This window comes from Limulus polyphemus, unplaced genomic scaffold (genome assembly GCF_000517525.1).
Source record: "Limulus polyphemus unplaced genomic scaffold, Limulus_polyphemus-2.1.2 Scaffold9718, whole genome shotgun sequence".
Lineage (NCBI taxonomy): Eukaryota > Metazoa > Arthropoda > Merostomata > Xiphosura > Limulidae > Limulus > Limulus polyphemus.
In genome coordinates this window covers 3,545-9,277 of record NW_013675328.1, presented here as the reverse complement: position 1 = coordinate 9,277, position 5,733 = coordinate 3,545, and positions in this window count along the sequence as shown.

Below are 5,733 nucleotides of genomic sequence, written 5' to 3'. Positions count from 1 at the left end.
CACGAGGGCTATCTACGCCAGCCGTCCCTAATTTAGTAGTGTGAGACTAGAGAGAAGGTAGCTAGTCATCACCACCCACCACCAACTCTCGAGCTACTCTTTTACCAACGAATAGTGGGATTTACCGTCATATTATAACGCCCCCTCCCCCCAGCTGAAAGGGCGAGCATGTTTGGTGGAACGGGGATTCGAACCCGCGACCCTCAGAATGCGAGTCGAGCGCCATAACCACCTCGCCATGCTGGACCAAATAATGAGATTTGACCATCACTGTTATCGCCGTGACCCAGCGTGGCACAGCGGTATGTATGCGGACTTACAATGCCAGAAACCGAGTTTCGATACCCATGGTGGGCAGAGCACAGACAGCTCTTCGTGTAGCTTTGTGGTTAACTTCAAACAAAAACGACCCTAGAATACGACGTGCATTTCTTTTCTTTTTCGATAACGGAACACGAATGTTGAACCATTGGTTCACTCTCCACCTCTTTTGCAGATTGACATAATGAAACTGAAAAATAAGAAGGTCACAAGTAAAAAAACAACAACAACAAAACAACCTATTTCAATCCGACTGAAGTTGTTTGTTTTTGTTAAGCACAAAGCTATACCATGGGTTATCTATACTCTGCCCACCGCGGGTATCGAAACCTGATTTATAGTTTTATAAGTCCTCAGACTTGAGCTGAGCCACCGAAGAGGGGTGGGAGTAATCTAAACTTTGACTTTACTTGTAGTTATAATATATGGTGAAACTCACCTCAACTGATAAGGACCTCTACTATAATTAATGTTTTCACTGAATCATGCAAATTACTTCAGATCATAGCAATCGCGTCTTTTAAAGAACTATTATTAAACTATAGCATTTGTTATTAGATACTTAATAAATGTTATTTGTTTTAAATATTACATTAATATTTCAGAAAATTTTTATACGAAACATATGGCTTTATTTTGTGTGGCGCCATCTGTTGGTGACATTTTCATATACTGTTTCTTGTTTTTCAGTTTTCACTAATATTACAAATGAACACGTACGTTACCACAACTCAGTTTTATTTAAAACATTAAACTAATGGAGAAAATCGATTTGTTATTAAGTTTAAACAACCAAACAGACAGACAAGAGATGCTTAGCAGATTTTGTTACTTTGCAAGAATAGAACTCTGGATTTAAAGTATTATACGTGATTAGGTATTTCCTAGCAAAAAAAGAAAAGCCTGTCGTATTTATAAGGTTTACCCTTAGTTACTTGCTTACAAAAGTTTATGTATAACATTTGCTGCGATAAGAAGGGTATTAAGAAAGTTTTTATTGATTTCAACTTGAACCTTTCATCGAAGAACTAACTTAACTCCCAATAAAGCTAATTCATCCACAAACTCCAACAACGAAACTTAACCCTTGTAAGCGTTCTACGTGGGCCGCTACAACTTGACGTAACGCACTAAAGAAGCTTACACTCTGCCATCAAACCCCGGTAATCTCTCGACATTTAATTCCACCAACAATAACGGAAAGCTCAAGCGATACCCTGCACGCCCTTGCTCTAGCGCGAACAAGCTCGTGCCTTCGCTCGTGCTCCGGGCTCGCCAGATTAGCTGGATGGAACACATGCAGTAAGGAAGGATTAGGCCAGACGACTTATGTCGCACCGCATGTGCCAATAAAATTTAATTCCCAGGCAACAGAATAGCATACCCAATCGGATCATGTCAAGAGAAGGATTACAAAATAGACAGATAGTATCCTCGAATGCAAAGAGACAACTAAAGCTAATTTGACGGGGGTTGTGTCTTCCATAGTAGCACCTTGAATATTCCCTACAAGAAGCTAGTAGTCTGTGAAATAATTAAGAAGATTAAATGCCGCCGTAGCTCTGGAGGATATAACTTAGAAATTTCAAGAGTACACGAAGCTGAAGCTGTTATTTAAAGTGTTGATCCAAACATCGAAATATAATATTATTATCAAAATGAAATCTAGGCATTTCTTCTACATCTCTATTTTTATTTGATGAGACATGAGCAGCTAGTTTTCATATTGAAAAAAAAAAGAAGAAAAAAAGATCACACATTTAAATATTAAACAAAAATATAACAATCCACTAGAGGGCGCTTTGTTTGTAATTTTTTTTTTCAGACGAATATTTTTCTTCATTCTGTAACAAGTGTCTAAAGTGCTTATTACATACAAAAGACTAAACAGAGGCTAATCAAATAAGGCTCGACACAAAAAGACATGCAACAGTGAGAGTCCTTAAAGTCTACTCTGCAAATCTGCTTACATCCTTTAGAGACTCGTCGTTGTTAATCCTAATCTTCCCTACTAAAGGATAAGGATTATGTTCCTTTTTGAATGACTGTATTGTCAATATTAAAATGGGAACTAGGTAAGCGTATGTTTCGTAAACGTTTAAAAAAAAATGCTAACGTTCACTTCCCACCACATTCTCTTAACAATTTTTACAGTCATTTGAAATTAGGGAATCTACCAATTTCTATTCTGCAGTTATTGAGATTTATAGTAAGTTTAGGGCGTAACGAAACGCGTCGCCCTCTCTAAGAACGTGCATTGTTGTCTTTATCGCTGCATCGCGGTCAAGGCGTACAGGCAGATGGCAGCGACATTCGATATGAGCAGAGCTGCACGAATGCCACGTGCGAGGTTGAAGTTTTGCAATAGCTTACATCCAACAAATAATTATGTCACAAAATCATAGAAAACGCATCATTTTATTTAGATCAAATATATTTTTACCAAAGCATAATATAAAAGTGATATTACTGTTTTAACTTTTTGTTTTAAACTGGTATTAAAAAACCTCTTCGTTTACCAGAAAGTAAATCCCGAATTACGTTTAATTAAAAGATGAAAATACAATTAATACACCAAAAAATAAGTGATTTTCATGTGATTATAACAACTTGAACGTCTTCAAAAGTGATTGAGAAATTTCTTACCTGTGCCCCCTAGTGACATCGCGTATTGTCTGCGAACTTCATCGCTAAAAACCGAGTTTCGATACCCATAGTGGTGAGAAGAGCACAAATAGTTCATAGTGTAGCTTTGTGCTTAACTTCAAACAAATAATTCTTAACTGTATATATGACTACATTTGCGTTTACCATGTTTTGTTAGGCCTACACTGTACTCGCTAAGGTGGTAAATTATTATCGTTATCATGTTACTTTAGGCCTACTCTACAAGCGCTACGATAGTCCATTGTTATGTTTAGCATATTAGGCCTACATTACACTCTCTAAGGTTGTACTTTTTTGTTGTTTACATTAATACGTTAGGCCTACTACTCTACTCTCGTAAACATAGTACATTGTTTTGTTTATGACGTTACGTTAGGCCTACACTAAGATCGCCAAAATAGTACATTGTCTTTTGTAGCTCATATGTGTCTTTTTTTTTTATGAACTCATGATTGTTTCTCGACCCCTTAACCTAGTTATTTAACATCCTAACAACATTCAGAGACAGATGCGTTAAAATTCAAATGATTTTCAACTATAAAGACTTCCGCTCTCGGAAAGCAGGTGAATCTGTCAAACCTTTTTATTAACTACATTCTGTGAAGTTGAGTTGAGAAGCTGCTTGTTCTTCAGCTTTCTTCGGTAATTATACACCTGCCAAAAACACGTTTATTAAACAGAAGAAATGGGTATTTGAGGTGAAAATCTAAACAAGCTTACAACAGTAACACTAAGGTATTAAAACATAAAACAGCCGAACTGAAAGAGGAAACAAAACCGATTTTACAGCGTAACCGTGGCTCAGATTTAAACAAATTTGATGGTAACGTAAGAACAAAAAACTGAGCGAGGCTCTGGTGAAGTTTGGAGCTTAACAAGCACCTTAAACAACTATCTCGAGTTTGGAGCTTATCAAGCACCTTAAACAACTGTCTAATAATAATATCGTCGTAATATTCATTAAAAACACTCATGTAAAGATAGAAAAAAAAACATTTTACTTTCATCTGCTCCCCACTGCGGACTTACAACGCTAGAAACCGGGTTTCGATACCCGTGATGGGCAGAGCACGGATAACCCAATGTGTAGCTTTGTGCTTAACTACAAAGAAACAAATACTTTTATCTACCACTTTATTTCAGATAGAATTAATAGCAAATATGGGAGCATAATGGCTATCGGGGCCGTGCCCATCGCAGGGATCGAACCACATATTTTAGCATTATGAGCCCTCTTCTGAGCTTCTTATAAGCTTCTGAAATACTTTTCCGACAAGCTGATGATAAGGTTGCTAGATGAACCAGTAGCTCAATGGTAAGCCTGAAGGCCCGTGGTGGGTACAGCACAGATAGCCCACTGTGTAGCTTTGTGTTTAATAGCAATCAAACTCAACCAAACGCGCCCACAAAAACAGTTCCACTAAATTATTATATATTACCTTAAAAAAATAAAGAAAGAAAGAATCTCAACTACAATTGATGTCTCCAAAAATATTGCAGGAAATGGTGTCATAACTACGTCATTTCCGGTAGTCATTTAAAGAACTTGCATACACACCCACCCACACACGGCAGAAATGTGCATTGGAAATATCGACTGCTGAAACAAAGTGGAAATGATTTAATGTGCTTTGGAAATATCGTCGGCTGAAACAAAGTGGAAATGATTTAGATTTAATGTGCTTTGGAAATATCGTCTATCATGGTTTCTCTCTGTCAAAAAAAGTTTAAGTTAATAGTCTGGCGTCATGGTTATTTAGAAGTTTTATGTTTTCATCTTCCAGTCTTGAAGACTCAAGTCCACAATATTTATTTATTCATTTTATTTTTACAAGGTATGGCGTGCTCCTCCCACCAACAGATACTCTGTCCGAAGGTGTATGGAGCAGTAGTGTGGGGATAAAAAAATATTATATATATATACATACATATATGCTTAAAAGTACCACAACGATTTTAACCTGGTTGTATTAATTATATTTATACTATGTACAACCAATGAAAACTTGTGTGGAAGTTCATGTAGATTCACAACGATTTTAACCTGGTTGTATTATATTATATTTAAATCTACATGAACTTCCACACAAGTTTTCATTGGTTGTACATAATATAAATATAATATAATACAACCAGGTTAAAATCGTTGTGAATCTACATGAACATCCACACAAGTTTTCATTGGTTGTACATAGTATAAATATAATATAATACAACCAGGTCAAAATCGTTGTGTGTAAAATGAACAACCATGTACAACCAATGAAAACTTGTGTGAATTTAAAACAACTTAATTCTTTCTACTAGAACTTTGTTCCGATACACATAGAAAAGTCACGTGTTTTTACCCTGGTTCCAGGCTATATGTTCAGACCGATTACTAATAATGAGATGCTCTTTGCCTTTTTTTTTTTTCTCCTATTATCATTCTTAAGTAAATGAGATAAAGTGTTTTGTTGTAGCACATTTTACCCATACGAATGTCATCAATACATAAAACGTAACACAGTGTACGAGTTTTAGGGTTTCTGCAGGGTATGAGTGGCTCAGAGCAGGTTAAGATACTGTTATATAATTATTAGCGATCGCTAAAACATCACATAAAACTAGAAAACTATTTGAATCATTCAGCCAATAATATGTTTGTTTGTAGTTAAGCCCAAACTTATACAATGGGGGGGGGGGTGCCTGTGCCGTGCCCACCACTAGTATCGCAATCCAATTTTTAGCGTTATAAGGCTTCAG